The 22590-nt window shown below is 28.8% G+C and overlaps 3 long non-coding RNA genes across 4 annotated transcripts; 1 reads left to right on the forward strand and 2 right to left on the reverse strand.

The window, feature by feature from the left end:
- Window positions 1-1042: 1042 nt before the first annotated feature.
- Window positions 1043-2968, forward strand: LOC146931295 (uncharacterized). 2 transcript variants are annotated; one of them, XR_015008367.1, is made up of 4 exons: window positions 1043-1530; window positions 2257-2346; window positions 2437-2550; window positions 2708-2968. It is a non-coding gene; the product is annotated as an uncharacterized LOC146931295 (long non-coding RNA). The 2 variants fall into 2 exon arrangements; XR_015008366.1 differs by having other exon boundaries at window positions 2437-2968.
- A 4656-nt stretch (window positions 2969-7624) lies between these two features.
- LOC146931296 (uncharacterized) lies at window positions 7625-8319 on the reverse strand. Its single transcript, XR_015006632.1, has 2 exons — window positions 8185-8319; window positions 7625-7880 (listed from the first exon to the last, which is right to left on the reverse strand). It is a non-coding gene; the product is annotated as an uncharacterized LOC146931296 (long non-coding RNA).
- Window positions 8320-8634: 315 nt separating this feature from the next.
- Window positions 8635-9253, reverse strand: LOC146931297 (uncharacterized). Its single transcript, XR_015006631.1, has 2 exons — window positions 9065-9253; window positions 8635-8772 (listed from the first exon to the last, which is right to left on the reverse strand). It is a non-coding gene; the product is annotated as an uncharacterized LOC146931297 (long non-coding RNA).
- Between the last annotated feature and the right edge of the window lie 13337 nt (window positions 9254-22590).

A 22590-nucleotide genomic window follows, 5' to 3' on the forward strand; every position in this document is an offset into this window, starting at 1 on the left:
CATCAAAATTATAGTTGGGTCTCATTTTCTTATCTAATCATTTTTTTATACTTTTATATATTTTTCTCGCATCCATACTTTTTATCTAGAATTATAATAATAGAACATTCAATTTTAACTCTCTTACCCCAACAAAAAAAAGTATTTACATCATATGGTCCTTTTCTTTTTCTTTTTGAAGGATGCTCCATTGGTTGATTATATTAGAGACGCAGCAATAGTTGTTTCTTTGTTTGGAACTGTTAGTCCATTTGCATGTTGAAGCATGCTTGCTGATCCTGTGGGTGTTGATAGAATCACTACTACAAAATATGGAAAAAATAGCGCCCTTTTCATAGCGCTTTTAACACTAAAGCGCTATATATAGAAACACGGAGACTTTAGATAGCACTTTTTGTAAAAAGCGCTACCTTTGATACTAACTCAAAATAGCGCTTTATTTAAAAAACGCCATCATAGGTTCATTAAAACATAATAAATATAAAAAAAATTCATGATTAATTGAATATGGCGCTCATTTTAGGAAGCGCTATTTATTACGATACCTGAAATGGCGTTTTAAAAGCGCTATTGTATGTTCGAATAAAATAGCGTTTAAATATCCTAAAAAGCGCTATTTATTAATTGATGTTATTCACCCAAGTGGTAATGCGCGACTCCATTTGCCTGGATGTCCCTTGTTCGATCCCTCTTTTGAGGAAAAATGTGTTACTTTTTTTTAAAAAAATAATGTTCGATCCCGTTCGATCCCTCTTTTGAGGAAAAATGTGTTACTTTTTTTTTAAAAAATAATGTTCGATCCCTTCGATCCCTCTTTTGAGGAAAAATGTGTTACTTTTTTTAAAAAAAATAATGTTCGATCCCTTCGATCCCTCTTTTGAGGAAATTAAAAATAATGTTCGATCCCTTCGATCCCTCTTTTGAGGAAAAATGTGTTACTTTTTTTAAAAAAAATAATGTTCGATCCCTTCGATCCTTCTTTTGAGGAAAAATGTGTTACTTTTTTTTAAAAAATAATGAGGAAAAATGTGTTACTTTTTTTTTTAAAAATATTAATTTTTTTTTTGCAGATTAAAAAACACTATATATTAATAAAACTATTCGATCCCTCTTGAGGAAAAATGTGTTTTTTTTTTTAAAAAAACATTAATTATTTTTTTTTGCAGATTAAAAAACACTATATATTAATAAAACTATTGTATACGTGCGCGTTTGCCTTCCTCAACTCCACTGCAGATCGTGATTTTCATTATCACCATCAATCTTACTGACCCTCTTCGGTATCACTCAATCGTTCCAGAACCCTTTTCATTCTCACAATCTTTCTTCTTCTTCTTCATACGTCTCAAGGATTTTGCCATAGATACGTTTTCCCCTTTTATGCTTTTGTGACTAATTTTAGGGTTTCTTCTTTTCTTCAATCGATTCAATCACCAATTTAGGGTTTCTCCTTTTCTTCAATCGATTCAATCACCAACTCTACAGTGATTATTAGTTGCGTTGAGAAGCAAAAACCAGATGTTGCCGCAGGTAAGTACAGCCCATAATTGTTTTTTTTTTAACGTATGTTATTTGTCTTTTAATTATTAGTAGTTTATTTTTGACATAATAAGACTCTATTTGATGTTACTGTGCAAGTGTTTGTGATCTCTTTCTTGCAAGTGTTTGATAAATTGCTATTTTTAATTTTAATTTTTATAATGGAAATTACTAGTTATTTAGGTGACCAAAGTTTGATGGTTAATGGTTAGTTTAAATTTTGCTTAGGTACACTTCTCGAATTAGGTGTGTTTCGGTGTAGACACTCCTTGAATTAGATGTATTTCAATGTCGCACACGCGTCGGTATCGACGCCGACACAACATGACATATTTGGTTACACTTATGTCATTTTTTAAAATATTATTGGTGTCAACGTGTCAGTTTCACTATTGTGTTTCGTGTTCATGTCTATGTAGATGTTTCCTAAGGTTTGGCTCTGAATTGTAAAAGTTATTATATTTGTGACAATTGCAAGTTACTTAATATGTATATTTGTCGTTGGTATTATCAAGGATTACTTGTACTTGTACTAGTAATTCTTGAATGTGTGGTACTTATTTGGACTATTTGATTTTTTTTATTGTGATATAAATTTAACAACATATCATGGGTTCGAATACAGGTTTAATAATATAACATAACAACCTTAAAAAATTAGTGTATGAATATAATATATATAATTTTATTGAGACAAACTTATTTTATTTTTTGTAGTATCCTCGTCAAGAAAATGGTATAGATTGCAGGTACTTTGTGAGGCTTATGAAAGAGATTCTCATTTCAAAACTAAATGAGATTCTAAAGGTGGTATGTTATTTTTATATTAAAGTATAATATTTGTTTATAATTAAGTTTATTAAGTAACATGGTTATTTTTTGCTATAATATATGCAGTACATTGATGGTTTCAAGTGTGTGACATACTAAAAAGATAAACTAAGAGAAATCCAAGAAGAATGGTGTCAGTTCGTGATCAGCCTAAAAGTTATATGATATTTTTATGATAAGGTGAGTTTCATGTTTCTAAATATATTTGGTAGAAGTGATAGTGTTTTTAATTTATAATCTTGCTTTAATTTGTACTAATGTTCAGTAGTACTTTGAATTTGTCTCTAATATAATATAGTTGATTATTGCTTAATGGTGTTTTCTGCTATATATGCAGGTGGTAGAGAGTGATCGAAATTTGGAAATGAACAATGATTTGCCTGCTTGTTTTGGATAAAAATGTTGGGACTACCAAGAAGATAGATGTAGACTGCATGCTACCATAGAAGATTTTGATCTTTATGTTAACTAATTAGTTGTAACTTAGAGATATTCATGTTACCATATTAGTGGCTATACATTTCTGACTTTTATGCTATATACACATACATTTTTTATGATATATGTTTAAGTTTTATTTGATAAATAATAGTCTCAATTGTAATGTGCCAAAAATATATATATTTCCCTTAGAAAATTTATATATATATATATATATATATATATATATATATATATATTAAATTAATAAAAAACGCTATCTGTCAAAATAAAAAAAAATTAATGCTTTTCCTAGCGCTTTTTTCATGTATAAAGCGCTATCTAAGGAGAACCTTTGCTAGCGCTTTTTGACAAAAAGCGCTATATAAACCCTACTTTAGATAGCGCTTTATACACGAAAAAAGCGCTATATTACTTTTACCAGCGCCATTTACAGTAGCGCTCTAAAAGCGCTAGCTAAAGCCAAAAAAAAGCGCTATATAAGCTCATTTTTGTAATAGTGAATATAAAATCCAGCGACTACTCCTTTGGCTTTATTTGAGAAAGTCAATTTATATTCCTTTTTATGGTTGAAAGCAAAGCAGGCCTCATTTAATTACTGTTATCATAATTGGTGGAGACATCCGCTATCTTGTATAGGCATTCATTAGTGCCTTGTTTTGTCTGTTTTGCTGGTGCCTCTTTCTTTGGCCTCTTGTAATTTGTAATTTGTAAACTTTGATCGGTGTTGTTCTTTTGCACTTCTTGTGCAGGGAGCATCACCGTTGCTGTTACTAATATATATCTCATTTTGATTTGTACAAAAAAAAATATTTTTTTGTTCTTATGTATATATGAAAATATAATAGTATAAACAAATAAAGACTCTCTGATCAAAACTCTTTATTTTATTCACCAAAAAAAACACTCTTTATTTTTTTATTTTTTTTTTGACAAAAACAAAACGATATTCATTCATTCATTCAAATTGATAAAGTACATCATATACAAACATCGCTAAAAACGTAAAGGGTGAATCTGTACACAAACTCACAACACCCAAGTTAATAGCATACAACGGAAAAATGTCTACCAATAATATGATAAAATCTAAGTCACTGAAATACCCATGTTTCCGGATCTGCAACGTTGACGCCCAAATCATTGATTGAATTTATAATTGACTGATGTTGATCTTTCAATAGGAACTAAACGAACACCGCGACAAGACGCAAAATCAAACGCTGCATAAGACGATGAACAACACAACGCCACACTTAGACGACGAAATAACAAAAAACACAAAACGAAAAACTTGATACATGTGAAAACCATTTATTTAAATTGAAAGAAAAGGGAAAAAAAGATGTAGAGGGATGGTTTCAGGTAAAAAAAAATGACTTAAAACCATCCCTCATCGATGAACGAAGGAGAAAGAAAGTTTAGAGAGAAGTTTGGAATTTCTCTCGGTATAAAACTAAGTTCGGCTGTTGTTTATAGAATTATTTGTGTCTCCTCAAAATTCAATTTTTTAGTTGATTTCATATATTGTTCGTAGAAGTCAATCAAAACTCTTTATGAAGGCTGGAAAAATGTTGTAAATAAAAGCAACTAATTTTCTCACACGTTTTTTCTTCTTTTATATTTTATATATTATATATTATATCTCTATTTCTTTCCACATCACCCATTATATGTCTATTGTCGTTTACTATTAAATAAATTAATTCTTTTTTATACGCCTCTCACATCACATCTTACTGAGGATCTGGGTTTCCATTGTATGCCACCATGCCCATTGTCTTTTATTTTTAAACTCACATCTTATATAATTCAAATATAATTAATTTTACAGTGGGAAACGTTCATTTGTATCATTCTTAATCAAACGATCATCGATATTTTAATAATATAAATTTGAAAAATTCACAATTTCATTGAAGTCGAATCCATTGTATTGAGGTAATCCGTTAATTTGTATTTTTTTCAATTTTAAATAAATTGTTAATTTAATTTCTAAATTATTCTCTATCTTAAATTTAGACATACTATTAAGATATTATATATAAACTAGATTACCTTAATCCAAAGTTAGTTTGGAGGGAAGGCATTTCTCAGCTTTGCGTTGAAAGTGATTTAAAGTTGCTTATTGACATGGTAACAAATAATTGCAAAATGAATGAGACAACCCAGTTGCTTATTTAACGTATGCAAAATGAATATTTTGAATCGTAATTGGCGCATTCAGGTTCATCACACTTTGAGAGAAGACAACATAAGTGTTGATTGACTTGCCAACTTCAACCTTACCATGAATTCTTGGAATAATATTCTTTTGGAAACCCCTCCTTGTGAGCTCAAAAGACTCATCTTAGATGACATCTATGGGCTTGAATGTCTAGAAATGTTCGTTTAATTGTTTCTTTTTTTTTTGGGGCTTCCACCCTCACTTGTACCAAAAAAAAACTAGATTGACGGATTTGCATATTATTTAGGATTAAATTAACGAATTTCCTATAATATTTACATAATTTAGAGAATAAATTTGAGAGAAAATGATTTTTGTGAGAAAATTTTAAAATATGATTTATGTTTTTTGGTCAAGTAAAAAAATGATTTTTAGGTTTATTTGTTAACTTAAACCTCAAAAGTGAAGGCCCACGTTTTTTGTTGTTGTCAGTTCATGCCTTTGCCTTGCTGTACAGTGAAGCAAGTAGCCCATATGCCGTAATAATCGCAAACAAATGCTTGTTGCTTTTGAATATGCCCGATTAGATCTAGAAGCATATTCTCTCAAGAAACCTCTTGGTTGCTTCTATATTCAAGTTAAATACTAGTATCATAATGTTCGCATGCTCAGGATTTTTTTGACGTAATATATATGATGATGACTTACTTAATTTGATGAATTTTGACAGAAATTTAAGTTGTGTGGAGTTGATGTTAACTGCAAACAGAAGAATACTTGTACATTATAATAAAGTCTAGGTGTATACTAGTACAATGGTTTGTTATTATTTCTTAGAGTGGTTGCTTTGCAACTTGCAAATATAAAAAAGTAATGCTAGTTGGCCCGTTGCCAAGCAAAATTTTTGTCGCAACTTGAGCAACGCATGAAAGATGCCAATTACGTTAAGCAACATGCCGATTCAACAAGAGAAATACATTATGGCTGCTACTAAATAAAGTGTGTAGGACATAAATAATACCGAGGGACAACCGTTTACACTATAACAACAGCATTAAACGTGTTTAAGTATAAGTATATTTGATTGCAAAAGTTGTTGGGTTGAAGTATGAGCGAATAGTCTTACGTCGTAATGAATGAGTTTAATCATAGATATATAAGAAAGGTGTCGGATACTTTCAATGCCTTAATATTTTGGATGAAGATATGACATCCAATCTCTTGGTAGTCATGAATCATTGGTTTGGTTCCTTAAAAAAAAGGGTTAAATATGTTTTTGCTCCCTATAAATATGTCAACTTTTCGTTTTAGTCCCTCTAAAATTTTCCTTCAACTTTTAGTCCCTATAAAATTTTCAATCTTCATTTTTGGTCCCTCTTTTAAAGTAAACTCATATGTAGAATTCATATTTTTTAATAAAATTTTTCAGAAAAATTCAAAATATTATAAGAATCACTCCCAAAAAAATTTAGAATTTTTTAACAAAACATGAATTTAATAAGAATTTTTATATTTTTTACGGTTAAAAATTCATATTTAATTTGTGTTTTGTTAAAAAATTCTAATTTTTTTTAGGAATTTTTGTAAGAATATTTTACACATTTCTGCACAATTTATTAAAAAATACAAAAATTAAATTAAAAATAGGGACCAAAAGTAGTGATTGAAAATTTTATAGGGACTAAAAGTTGAAGGAAAATTTTAGAGGGACTAAAACGAAAAGTTGACATATTTATAGGGACCAAAAACATATTTAACCCAAAAAAAAAATGAATCATTGATTTGTTGTTGCTTCCTTTATTATTTCAATTTTTTATGTTCATGTACTTTATTTTATGCATTTTACATATTTCAGTCAAAGCTTAATTGTTTTCTTTAACTTTCCTGTCATTGTGTATTCAAAATCTTTTCACATTTGAGTTATATACTTTTTTACGTTAAAATCGTTCTTTGTTCAATTTTTGCAATAACCAAGTGCATGGACACTTTTTTTTTGTGGTGGCCGGGGATCGACCCGGACCTTGCATATTTTATGCATTGTCCATACCAACTGAGCTAAGCTCACGAGAACACTTTGAAAACAAGCAAATATAGTCCATGAACTATATCACTTATTACCAATTTAATCACTCAGTTGCATCACTTTCAGGTAAATTAGTCTATGAAGTATGTCATTAATTAACTAGTACATTAGTCTATAAATTATATTTTATGAGGAATCTCCTTTAATATAAGAAAAAAACATGTTGTGGAAAACCCACTTATGCCCTAATCTCTTTTTAATGCAATCATCTCAAATTTTGGGGTAAAACTGATATTTTCTTCTTAAATATGTGAAATTTCCCATTATGTCCTATGCTTATGAACTACCACGTACAGGAATAAAGGGCAAATGAAGTCTTAATATGTTTTTAAAGTTACTTTGTTGAATATAATATGTTTTTAAACTTGCTTGCACATGCTGAACAATAAAAAAATCATCATGCCCATACCAATGTGAAACAATAATTACAAATATAGTGATTGTGAAGCACCAACCGCATTACATGGGAGAGCTTCTCAGCTGTCTTTTCTCCCAATAAAAAAATCACATATCATGCCCATACCAATGAGATAAGTTGTATAACTAATAAACTAATATGCCTATATCAAATTATTTTGGCTCTCAAATATCAATTTCAAATTTCAAATTCTCATACATAAGTTTTCAACATCTTTCATTCTTTCCTCAAACAATACCTCTTTCGCAATTTATTTCTCTCTCTCTACTAACCTTTCATTTCAAATTTCATTTACTTCCTCATGTATCTTCTTCTATCATTTTGTTCTTCATTTTCATCATGTCTTTGTAATCTTAAACTCCAATCTGTTTTTGCAGAAAAGTTGAAAAAAACATTCTTCTCTGCACAAACAAAAAAAACACCGGTAAGTACAATAACACCAATTTTGTATCTATACATATTCATTCTTTTTTTATTCTATTCATATCATCTTTAACAAACAATCATGTTTGTTCTTCCTTAGGTTCATAACCACACAAATTCTACAAATAGGTAAATAAGTTTCTATTTTTCTTCAACTTCTTCCTTTTCAATATTGATGCAACACAAAATTCTAATAACTGAACATTAATTAAAATACACGTCACACTTTCTTCTTTCTTCTGTAAATATAAAACAAAAGATGACAAATTATTGTTACAATACCTTTTTACGAATCAAATGAAGTTTTTATCTCTCCAACAAATGTTCTTTTTGCAGGTAACTCAATTGATGTTGTTGTTGTCCATCCAGGTAACTCATTGTGATATTTTTTTTGAACAAGAAACATGTCCATTAAGAAATCCGGAAATAGGAAAAAAGATAAGCACCAAATTTAAGTCCATTTAAGTTTAATTAATGAGTATTTTGTTCCAGTAGCAGGCTAACAGCAACACCATTTTTTCTCTACCAAATTATGTCTTTTTGTTAACAAATCATAACTATTAACAAAGAAAGTAGAGAAAAATAACGAGATAACAACATAAATCTAGATGTTTATTGTTTTTTACAGAACTCTAAAATTATTTACTGTGAGGGAAAATTCATAACATGTTATTACTTATTACTATATGATGAAGAAACATAGATCCAAAAAAAATTTCAAGAATAAAATCTTACACTTCTCTCATTAAGAGCTTTTGTTCACTTTATCCTCTTATACATTTTACTAAACTTCATATTCTGTTCTTCCACTTAATGTTGCAGGAGATGTACAAGTTGCTCATTCTCCAGTCAACAGTAGAGCCCGATGTTCTGTAAAATAAGCCGATGTTAATTTAATTGATTTAATCATAGATCTGAATTTAAACAAAAAAATACATATAGAACAGTTGAAAACAACAAATTTATTTAAACATGAGATCATTTAAACATAAAATCCAAAAAGAAATTATTTATTTCTGTTTTTAGTGTAGATGTAAATATTTTATTTTTATTGATTTAATCATAGATCTGATTTTAAACAAAAAAATATATATAAAACAGTTGAAAACAACAAATTTTTTTAAACATGAGATCATTTATACATATGAATATGAAAGCTGACCTTAAGGGCATATCAGCGGCGAACACGGTTTTTGCCATGGCGGTTTCTGGTACGGTGGTTGCCGGCGTACTTGCTTTGTTTAAAAAAAATTCTTCATGGGTTTTGTAGAGGAAATATAATAGAGTATTTCTATGGTGAAAGTTTTGTGAAAAAAGATTTGTGTTGTTCAAGATCTGCGTTAGAAGTTGGTGATTGAAAAATTAGAAATATCTCAGATATGAAAATAAATTTGATAGATAGATAGAGGATGGAGATATGATACAGATGACGCTGTTATGGTAGCCATCGGTGACCGGAATATGGTGGAGAACGTCCAATTTTCACATGGTGGCTGATGGTGGTGGCTGTTATCACTAAAGAGAAAGGAGAAAAAGTATCTAATATGAGAGATATATAAACTAAAATGTCACTGACTAAATTAATACTAATACACGAGACATGTTATCGTTGATACATAGTTTATAATAATTATAATGCACGGCCATGTGTAAAACTTGAAGACTATTACATTACAACACGTGCCATGTGGTTATTAATATAAATTTTTGAATAATTTAAGAGTAAAATCAATTGTAGAAAACAAAAACTATAAATTGTAGCTTCAAGTTGAATAATTTGTACAATCAAAATCAATTATACTTTAAATCATCCCAACATCATAAAATCAATTATACAACATGTGATAAGTTGTCTCTAATATAAATTTTCAAATAACTATTATACATGAGAAGAGTTGTCGTTAATAAATATCCATCAATAATTATGTTACACGGATAAATTATCGATAATAAAAATTAGAAACAAATATTATACACGGGATAAGTTGTTCATAATAAAAATATAACAACTTCTTACTCTTTCATAATGGGAGAAGTTGTTCAAAATAAATATTATACACGGGAGAAGTTTCCTCTGATATGCCTTTTGTACATGCTATTAATGCATTATTATCTAAATTTTCCATGAAATAATTTAAATATTAAACTCTTACTGAACCCGTGCGTTAGTAAATACAATACAATACAATATTTATATACAAATATCATATATTTTAGATAAGGACATAATTGTAATTGTATTGTATAGACGGGACAAATTGTCGTTAGTAAATACAATACAATACAATATTTATATACAAATATCATATATTTTAGTTTTAAGTGTATAAACAATCAATATCTAAACTATCATTATAAAATAAATTATAAATAAATACCATACATTCAAGTTTTTAAACAATCAATATTTTTATAAATAAATACCATATATATATGTTACATATATCAAACAAATTTTTATAAACTATCAATATCTAAACTATCATTATCCAAAAAAATTATAAAAAATAACATATATTCAAGTTTTTAATGTAAAAATCGTCCACCCCGACAGGTACCCGTGCGTCAGCACGGGTATTCTTACTAGTGAAATATAAGCAAAAAATGTTGATGAAAAATTGATGTATGTGGATTAAATTTTCCACTGTATGCATTATCTTTTTAATTACTATTTTTGCTTATATTTCATTCTAAAAGAATAATAAGCGATCGTCAAATTAGTCCTTAAAAGTTAATAGAATGATCAAATTATAAGGGGAGAGGTCAATCAGAATCATTTATATCAATAATTTCAAAGGTGTAAATGTTTTATCCCTACAATCTCAATGGATGAATCGGTAATTTACTCAATTATAAACGACTTTGGTCATTAAAAAAAAAATGTCCAACTTGTTCCACTAACGATTATGGTGCCATTTCGATCTCCCAAAAGCCAAATAAGGTATGTGGGGGCATAGCAAGGGTGTCCGTGGACCGTACATTATTTATTTTCCGGAAAAGTTTAATTAATTAATCATACTAGTATAGTGACCCGTGCCAAGCACGGGGAAATTAAGTTCTTATTAAAGTTTAATAAAAAGAAAATTTTACATTGAATTGAAAATTAATTTAAAGCAGTGTTTTAAAATCCGGACCGACCCGGCCGGACCGGTCGGCCCGCGAACTGGAGGGTGCAGCGGTTCCGACAGGCTACTGGACAGGATATGCAATTAACCCGTTGAAACATGTGTGACCTGTTCGGGTCAGTGGGCAGACCGCTGAACCAGTTGAGCCCCGACCCGTTTTTCATTTTTTTAATCAAAAGGCACGACATATATACAGACAAAAACTCTAGCAACACGTACTCCCAACCCAAATGCCATTTTCAACTGTCGTTCTCCTCTCCCATCTCAACCGATGAAGATGATGAATATGGATATCAAGACTATGACAATTTGACTCCATGGATATAAATAGTTTATTGATTAGTGAATTGTTATAACTTATTTGAGTTTCTGTTTTTTGTTAACTATGCAACATACTTGGATTTGTAAGTCAGTTATATATTGATTTCCAACAATGTTTAGAACATACTATGTTTTAAAGATGAAATCTGAATTAGAACTTATCTGTGAGGTGTTTTATGCAGTACTTTTGTTTAATGTATGAGCTAATTTGAATTTGGATTGGAATTAGCTTGAATTGTGCTGCACTTAAGAAATTAACTTGCAAACTTGCAGCTGTGAATATAATTTTTTTAATGTACGAACTTTAAATAGAGAAAAAAAAGACAGGATTTTTTTTTATCAAAATTTCATTCATAATGTAAAGTTTTGTCATAAATTTTTTTATATTGATCGGGTCAACTGTCATGCGGTCTGACCAGTGACCCACTGGTTCGACCAATGACCAAGCACCTTGATCGGGTCGATCACCGGTCCGGGTTTTAAAACATTGATTTAAACAATGTCTTTTTAAGAACAATTTAAACAAAGTTAAGAAATATGTAAGTTATTTGACATATACAATAGTATAAATTTAATATAAGTTTAGTATAAATTATAAAGTTTTTTGACGAAAAGTATAACTTGTAATGATGTGGATTTTTGTAAATAAATATTATATAGTTGTATTAAGATATTTGGTTTTACAAATATAAAGTATATATTCAATTTACAACTCTAATTTATTTTAAATTGTTTTGGGCAGTTGGGTAGCTCAAATGGTTTGAGTTAAGGAATAATGAGTTGGTGGTACATGGGTCAAACTCATACGAAATAGTAAATATTAATCTAACAACTAATTAATAACATTTGTCATCAAAATAAGGACAATTGTTTCAATATTTCCAACATAATAATATTTGGACCAAGAATATATTACATTGATATTTCAAATTCACCTTATATTTTCTTATATTTACTATTGTCAAATTTACCTTTTTGAAAATGGTTTTTCGATAAGATATATGGAACCCCATGTTCCTATTATGATTGGTTTGTGGAACCTATGTATGGATCAAAACCCGTACCCACAGATATACCTGACCGAATCCATCCCAATTTGACAGGTAAGACCCGTTTGATTGGGTTTGGGTTTTTCCCAATTTCAAAATACGTGTATGGGGCGGGTAATGGAGGTATAGATACCCACTTCAAACCTGTCCTGAATGTTGTAATTTATTGATATGCAACATGCAAGTTTCTAAATGTTATCCATACTTTTGAGATATTTGTGAACTTTTAATCACTGTAATTAGCTTCATTTTTCTTTCGATTTGGTTGTACATTGTTAGGCACTCCCTACATTATTGTATGTTTTTTGCTCGGATCCTCTGCTCTCTTTTTTGTTTTAATACCAAATTAGCAAATTAACAAATTATATATACTTGGACAGTTGTGCTAAGCGCGTGTCAGAAATTTTGCTATTTAATATTTCTGACAGTTTTAGTAAAATAATAAATAAATTGTTTTATCTCCATCTGTTATTGCTTCATCACTCGACGTAGTAAGTAGATCTCTTTTAGAGTTCACCTTCCAATCATAAAGCCAAAATTGATTATCTGTAACTCGAGTTTCTTTCCTTAGTGTTTGTTTAATCACTCTTTTCCATATCTTTATGGTATGACTCACAAGTTTAATTCCTCCATAAATTGCAAAATTTTGCATATTCCCATTCTTCTTACCAATCAAAATTAAAATGCTTTTTCTTCACTCATCTGGTATTCGCTTTGACTAATTTCATTATAAAAAATTGGTGAGCCACCCAATGCCTCTTTCTCCAAGGCTTTTTCACACTTATATAGGTATGTTTTCAAGCTCAATTGCCTTGTCATTACTCATCCTTTTCAATGCTTCTTTTACCTCGTGTTATTGAATTCGACGATAGTTATGATTTCTATCCTCCTCTCTAATGTCTATATTGCTAGAGTATGGTAAGATCTCATAACCTTCATTAAATAAGTTTTGAAAATACTACTTCCATTTATCCTTTAAATCTCTTTATTGAGCAATAAATTTACTCTCTTCATCTTTAATACACTTCACTTGATCTAAATCACTTTTCGTTCTTTCATGTCCCTTAGAAAGATTATATATAAACTTTTCTCCCTCCTTTGTGCCTAAGGATTAGTATAACCCATTAAAATGGTGTGTTCATGCTTCATACAATGCCTTCTTGGCCCCCTTTCTTATTTATCTTATAACTTTCCTGAATTTCTATACTTTTAACCGATACCACGTTTTAAAACATTCTCTTTTGATTCTCACTTTACTTCAAACAATTTGGTTCCACCAAGATTCTTTACTCCGAGGTCCAAAACCTATTCATTCTCCTAGTGTATCTTTTTCTAATTTTCTAATCTCATATGCCATCCTGCCGCTAGCTATGCCCTGCTTGGTCCCCCGGCACGGTGGAGGTCCCGTAGCGCGTCACGAGCACCGGGCTAAGGGGCGGTTGAGCAACTCAAGCGAACCGCCCTACCTTACTACAACATAAGGACAGAAGGGAGAAGGCACAACCTAACGATGCATCCAATACCAATGATCTGTGCCTAGAATGTGTTGCTAGATCTCTGCTCTAGAAAGCTATCCAGGCAACAACAAAGGCGGTTTGCGTGCAACCTTCCTTTAAAATCTTTTCTTGGAAACAACATTGTTTTTCATCTTTTAAATTCCACCACTTGATCCTAATAGCCCAACCGTGGCATCTCCTCTTTTCCCTCCTCTTAAGTCTTACGTCCATAACCAATACAATATGTTGGATAATCAAACTTTCTCTAGATAAAACTTTAAGTCCAAACAAATCTTTGTCATAATTCCTAATAACAAATAAAATTATCTGATAAGATAACATCTCACTCTTGTATGTAATAAGATTTCCCTTTCTTTTCCTAAAGCACGTATTAACTATAATAAGATCAAAATACAAAAAAAAAAAAAAAAATCTAGGATAGAATATTGTATTAAGAAATGAATTTTATTGAAATGTAATGATATAAATTTATTTAGAGACTCACTTTGTTAAAAGATCTTGAGATGATGAGTTGGAGAGATAAGGTTGTTGAGTATTAACATTAAAAAATAAATAAAAATGAGTGAGATGTACTTGTTGGATCCAATTAAGCACCCAATTTTGGGAGCTCCGTTGTTGACCGTCTTAGTTTATATTTTGACATCACAATGTTAGGCGTGTTTGAAGTCTAATTCGAAATGTTTTTGAGGCAAAATATCATATGATCCAAATATAAAATCAAACACGGTTAACTTTAACTTGGATGAATCTTTTAAAGAAAAAAAATCCAATCAGATTTAATGCAATATAATTTGGATCAATTTTTACATATCCAAAATAAAGTTTTAGAAAAATCTTTTAATGTTAATAATATAAAGGAACAATAGATTAATAGGTTTGATACAAAAATAGATTAAACTAATAAGTATTATTGAAAAAAATTGGAAACCTTTTTCATTTCATTTTATCACAAGTTGATAAAATTTGACACACGCACACACACTCATAAGGTAAGATGAAGTATCATAAAAAAAAAATAGCAAATAAAAGATTAATGTAATAAATTTGTAAAAGTTTAATCTAGTGGTAAAAAGACATATCTTAGATATTAAAGACGTATCACCAAATTAAATCAATTTGTGATAAAATGAAATTGACCGATTTTCCAAAAATGATTAATAGAATTGTTTTAAAAATGTCTTAGGTTTAATTTTTTTTACAAAAGATCAAAGTATTTTTATTCATAAATATTTTGTTTTTTTATGAAAAAAAAAGTTAGTTAACAAATTAATCAATTAATTCATAAAAAATCAAATACATTATACATAACAATTATTATTAGAATTTGTCATTAAGGATAATCTTCTCATTAAAGCTAATTATTATTTGAAATCTTATAATAAAATGACTTATTTGAAGACATCATTATTCCTTAAGAAAAATATTCTCATAAAAATTAATGTTTATTCAAAATATTACAATTCAATGACTTATTTAGGAAGTTTGTATCACATTGATTTTTTTTTTCGTTACAGAGGGAAATATCGCATTAATATATTTTATTAAATAATTTTATTTTTGTTATTACTTTATTACTTGCATTTATTTGATTGGTTGTGTATAACTTTTTTTTAAGAAATATTGGTTGTATATAACTATTAATTATTATGTGAGAGTTCACCGTAGAATTTCTTACGTAAAAAGTGTTACTGAGGGTGAGAAGTTGTTAAAATAGTTTTTAAGAAAAAAGGCACGTTAATGGTGTTAAAAAAAACTCGTGAAAAAAAATCTAAATTCATACACATGTATTAATATATTTGTATTGTTCATGTACATGTGATATACAATAAATTAATAATTGCAAATCATAAAGAAAAAAGGGCATTCACGACACACAACACTAAAATTTCCAATATAATAAATACAATCTTCAGTCAATTCTTTGTCATTCTTGTATTTGAAAAAAAAAAACAATTAAAGAAATAATGCACTATTTCTTATACAGTAAATTCAAACTCCTCATTATCAATGTCTTTTGCAATGCTCCATCATATGACTCCTTTTCCTCATAAACAAATTTTTGTGCGTCACAATTTCTAATCACTTTGTCTCCCTGTCTAAACTCAAAAAACAATAAAAGATATAAAAATAAAAGCTTTATGTAATCTAAATTAAAAATGAAAACGACAATATATGTTAATGAGAATGAGAGATTAACATTTTTCAATCACATAAACCAAAGTCTACCAACGAAAACAATGAAAATTGAAATGATTATTCGAATAGGAGGCATAGAAAATAATATGAAAATAAGAAAACAAAGAACAATTCAACAAACAAAAATAATAGGGGCCTCCCTTCCAAAATTAAAAAAAAATTGGGTTTAGAGAAGACTTTCAGAAAGTATCATAAACAATATTTATAGAAAAAATCATCAAGTAATAACAATAATCACTCCCTTGATTTCTTCAACAAAAAAAAATTAATCACTCCCTTGATTTACGGATAAAATAAATGTGAAAAATATCTATTAATTTTCAAAAAGTCACACATTTGAAACATCTTAGACAAATCTTAGACAACAGGTAATATCCGTAAATTTGAGCTCATATCTTAGCTATTAAGCAAAATATAATATATTTTTTTTAAATGATTGCATTTGAAAAAAAACTAAATAGCACTATGAATTTTACGCCATTCAATTTGTTTAATGGTTTTTGCAATTTTAGAGGAAAGGTCTCGAAATATTATTTTTTTATCAATTAAGCAATTCCGATTTTTTTTTGTTTAAGACTTTTTTTAAGGGAAGGTTTAACGTTTTTTTTAGCAAGTCCATTAAATAGAATCAACTGAATCATATTTTTTATATTTTTATATTCTTTGCCAATCACCCATTTATGATTTTAATTCCAATTAAATACCTCCAATTCCAATTTTTTGTCTGTCCTAAAATAAAGTATCCGATTCTTTTTTCTTTCATAAAATAAATATTCAACGAAATTTATTAAAAGAAAAAATATGGTGGATCACGGTCACTACTTGGCATAGGGAATATTATGATTTAACAAAGGTTATTATGGGTGATTTACATTTTATAAAAATGTGACTTACATTAATATTCAACGAAATTTATTAAAAAAAATATGGTGGATCACGGTCACTATATTATACAAATAATATAATAATACAATATAATTGGTCTTAAAAAAAATACATGGTTCCATATATTAATTAGAAAAATTAATGCACAACTCATATCTTAACTATTAAGCAAAATATAATATATTTTTTTTAAATTATTGCATTTGAAAAAAAAAACTAAATAGGACTGTGAATTTTATGTCGTTCAATTTGTTTAATGGTTTCTGCGATTTTAGAGAAAAGCTCTTGAAATATTATTTTTTTTAGCTATTAAGCAATTCCGATTTTTTTTTGGTTTAAGGCTTATTTTTTTTTTTTAGGGAAGGTTTAACGTTTATTTTAGCAAGTCCATTAAATAGAATCAACTGAAATCATAATTTTTATATTCTTATCCAATCACTCATTTCTGATTTTAATTCCAATTAATTACCTCCAATTCCAAAATTTTCTTCTATCCTAAAATAAAGTATCCGATTTGTTTTCTTTCCTAAAATAAATATTCAACGAAATTTATTAAAAAAAAAATGGTGGATCACGGTCATTATACTTGGCACAGGGATTATTATGATTTAACAACGGTTATTATGGGTGATTTTCATTTTATAAAAATGTGACTTACATTTTATATTTTGTCATAAAAATATGACTTATATTTTATATTTTGCGATAAATTATAAATCTGATAATCTTTTTAATAGGTTAAAAATATATGCAATTTATTCCGCACATATTTTTATTTATTCTGCACATATTTTTATGTTATAATTGAAATATCATATTATAAAAAACAATCTCGTTAAAATTTCATTCCTTAATATCAACTATAAAATATATGATACTAAAACAGTACATTACACGATTATACAAATAATATAATAATACAATATAATTGGTCTTAAAAAAAATGGTTCGATAGAAAAAATAATAATACAATATAATTGGTCTTCCAAAAATAAAAAACACATGGTTCCATAGGAAAATTAATATATAAATGCTTGAGAATGGAGCAACATTAGAGTGCCACATGTCGCTAGTTGAATGAAACTTTAAAACCTTGAAATCTAGTGACACATGTCAAGAATTGAAGAGAAGAAAAACATTTCCATAAAGGGCTATGGAATAGGCCGTAAATTTATATTATATAGATAAACGATCTCGTGTTCTCGACCAATTAATATCATGGATCTCCTCCCTCAAAAAAAAAAAAATATCATGGATCTCGTGTTAAAAAAAAATATCATGGATCTTGGACGCGGCAATCATTTCCCTCCTCCTACGGGACATCGTTTTAATACATAAATTATTAAATGTATGAACATGTGCGTCTTTTTGTAATTTTTTGTTAAAAGTGAGCTTATAGCGAAACAAAAATTAAAAGTAAGCTTAAATACAAACATCTTTTTCTTTAACAAGAATATAAATAAGCTTGTACCAAAAAAAAAATATATATAAATAAGCATGTTCGTCCTTAAATCTAACTAGATCGACCACCCATATTGTCGTACAGGTCTAACCGAGTAAAACAAACACAAATAAGTTATATCATGATAAAAAAAATTGTAGTGAAATGTCATATAATAAAAATGAACTAAAATAGTCATATCTTTTTCTTTGACAAGCATCTTTTTCTTTGACAAGAATATAAATAAGTATCTTCATCCTTAAATCTAATGATAAGATCAATTTCATCGATGCATAAGTATGGTATCTGTCAATTTTGCAAATCGTTCATCTTTGTCATGAAATTTATTTGACCATATTTAGTGGAATCTCCTTATCAACTACTTCTGCCAATCCCTGCTATGTGAACAAAATTATTTTCAGAGTTATTGAATAATTTATGTATTAGATATATATATATATATATATATATATATATATATATATATATATATATATATATACCAAATATATTAGTTATTTAACGAATCTAAAAAAAAATTATAATAATGATCGAAAGAAGTACAATTGATCTTTGATAAGGTTCGAAACTAAAACCTACCAAATAAGAGAGCATTTAATACATTAAATTTATAAGGAGAACGACGGTGCCCTTAGAGCATTGGTTAAAATACTAAAAGTAGTAAATTTGTCTTAAAAAGTTGTGTAATTATTGACAAAAATAACAACTTGTATTTTCAAGACAAAATTTTCGTTAATAAAATTCTTAAACAATGTCTTTAATGCACTCGTTAACAAGATTCATTCATAAAATAACAATTTTTTCATTAATAAAATTCTTAAACAATGTCTTTAATGCACTCGTTAACAAGATTCATTCATAAAATAACAATTTTTTCATTTAAATAAAAAACATAAACTAGTATAACAAACACGTTATAATTAGTGGGTCATAACTCATAAGCGATGTTCCAAAATTTTCTATTTAAAACAAGACTTCTTCTATAAACTTAAGGTCATATAGTTTTTTCTTTGAATATATGAGTCTGGCTGAAATTGTCACCCCTAGTTTAGATCTCATGAGCTCGGCCACTTTCCAATTTGAGTGCATCAAAGGAAGAAAAATGCACGTATTTGTCTTCGTGAACTAGGCATCTAGCAAACGTTTGAATGCTGAGTAAATAAGAACTAGTGAACATAAACGTTTTAATTCCCAAGAACGTAAAAATGGGTAGACGCATGAATCCGGTTACGATGTTTCGGCAAGAGTGTGTTTTGTGAACAAAATGAGTCCTCTTGTGAAAGGGAATATGAGATAGACTCTCATCTATTTAAAATGGTTGTAAGAAAAAGGTACTTGATAGTGAGAAAATTACATACAAAATAAGATTATTATGGTTTTATATGTTGGAACATGTGTGGAAATTGAGTTAAAAAGACTAAACACAAATTCCCATGTTGGGTAGAACTAGTGTTGTGTGAATTAAAAAAAGTGAAAGTCCTGCATCGGATGGAACACACACATTAGTAGTGTTTATATAGTGGGGGTGTACCTCTAATTAATGGGGGTACATAAGCACTAGAGAAAAAATATATATTGATATATATTTTATTATTTGGAAATGATAAATTAAATAATTAATTTAATCATTATTAGAAAGTGTTTTCTTAGTCCCCAAGTTTTGCTAAAATATTTTGGTACATAATATAATATATTTTTGTACTCAATATAATATATTTTGGTACTCAATTACGATATTTTTGTACTAGATCTAATATGTGAATTACTTAATCACAAAGTAATATGTTACTTGTTCCCAAAGTTTCTCACTTATTAGTTGTGAATTTTTCCTATAAATAGAGAACTCACATAGTGCATTCCACACACCGAAAAGAATTTCATTGAGTTGTCGGGAATTCTTTTCTTCTCTTCTCCCTCCGACTTGTGTTAACAAGTTTCTTCTGCTTCTACTCCTTTCTGTCCCTTTCGGTATCAAATAGAGCGGTTACGTACCGTATCGAGTGGCTTCGATCAATCGATTGAACCATATTTTAAGAGTGTTCTTAAGACCATAGTCCCTTTTTCGGTTTAATGCCCCTTCGAAATTAAGAGTGGTCTTAAGTTCATAGTCCCTTCGGAATATAGAGTACTATTAAGATCATAGTCCCTTTTCGTATAACTAATGTCCCGTCGGAATTAAGAATGATCTTAACAGTATATAAATTATTTCAATAATTTTCTATTTAATGAGAAATGGTGGTATCACCATATTTGAGTGGTCGTAGTGCCATATTGATGTTTTGGAGAAGTTAAAGTTAGAATGGTGGTAACATCATATTTGAGTGGTCTCAACACCATAATAGAATGGTAATAATACCATATTAATTTGAGTGGTTTCAATATTAAAGAGTGGTCTTAGTACCATATTTGAAGGTGTAATTCTCGAACGATTAACTACAGTGCAGTAGTTAATCGAACAGTTGTAGCTGGGCTTGTTTTATCCTGGAGGTGGCGTGGTTGATAGTCTACCTTGCACAATTTTGGGTAGTGCCACGAAACGTCTTAAAGAGAGCGACCTGGTCGTGACTCAACCTAGTAACAACTTCGGTAGATAATAGAATTTGGAAAATCCAAATACAACAGTTTGGAAATCCAAAAACAACAATTTTAAGACGTTTGGTACTGCTATGTCTACCGAAGAAGTTACTTATTGAGGTTAAGTTGTCCCTAAATACATTAAGGATAAATCAAGCTATAGAAATACATCTTTTGACTGAAACGATGAAGTGATTGTTGTTTTAAATAACAAACACAAAAAAATTCAAATACGTTGAATTTGTTTGAAATATGGTTTCGAAATCAGAGACATATAGTGAAACAATAATTTGTTACAAAACAAATTATTTGTTACAGAACCAAACAAGACGAGTTTGTTACACAACATTAGAAAAGGCATGGACCGAAAAATAAAATAATGTGAGGTTTGCCATTTTATTTTGATGAACTCAAAAGTCTTTCGGATGCAACACATCCTTACGTGTTGTTTTCTTTTGAAACAGTAACATGAAATGGTTATGTAAAGTTTATATATAATCATCATGATAAGAAACAAATTATCTAAAGTTGATCGGTCATTTTGTTTCTAACTAGAAATTATATGAGATATTTTTCCAAATATTTTTTATAAAAATAAGAAAGAATCTGAATCTCAGATTTCTATTGAATAAGACTGAGTTGACTCGGACTTAAAAAAGAGAGACTTGTGTATCATGCATTCTTGTGGGATAAGACTGCACTTTGATGGTATGTTAAAAATTAAATTCTCCTTCTATTTTACTAGTTGTGTGATTTTAATATTTGACATATCAAAATTTATCACGTGAACAAGCTTTTAATTTTAAATTTGAATAACTTGGATTTAATTCCAAAGTTATATGATTAGACAATTTTATTTGTTGCAGTCAAGATATATGAACCAAAAGTTCATATAAATGAATTTAGAGAATATGAATCTCTAAAACTTAAATAAATTATGATATGTGTGAACTCGATGACACATAAACTAGAAATGATAAAATGATATTTTATCATATTTATTGATGACTGTAAATTTTGGAAAATAAAATTGATACGCTTGATATGTTCAATTTTTATAACAAAAATTGAAATTTTTGTTGTAGAGAGAACCCAAGTCTAAGAACAAAAATTCTAATTAAGAAATTTTTGAAGAAAATACAACTCAACTTGTCTTATTTTTTGAACTTGGGATTGTCTGACATAAGTTCGGACTTTGAACCCAAGAGAGTTAAACTCACTAGTAGAACCTATGAATGTGTATTCATCGGGTATGCGATAAATAACGAAACATATAGGTTTTATGACCTAAATGTTAAAGTGATCATAGAATTTAAAAGATGTTGATTTCTATGAAGTAAGTACCCCTGTAAATTAAAGAATAGTGGGGGCACTAGTGGGGGTAAACAAAATTCCCCTTGTATATTAAGAACTAGTGGGGGCACTATATCTAATCACATTCATGTAATTAGAAATAGTTATGAAAACATCATACGAGATGTTATAGAACCTCAAGGAGGTAAGAAAGCTAGAATTGCTAAAGAGTATGAACTTGGTTTATACATTGGAAGAAGATCCAT

This window comes from Medicago sativa, chromosome 4 (assembly GCF_051527215.1).
Source record: "Medicago sativa cultivar Bolivia chromosome 4, Bolivia_mono, whole genome shotgun sequence".
NCBI classification, from domain to species: Eukaryota; Viridiplantae; Streptophyta; class Magnoliopsida; order Fabales; family Fabaceae; genus Medicago; species Medicago sativa.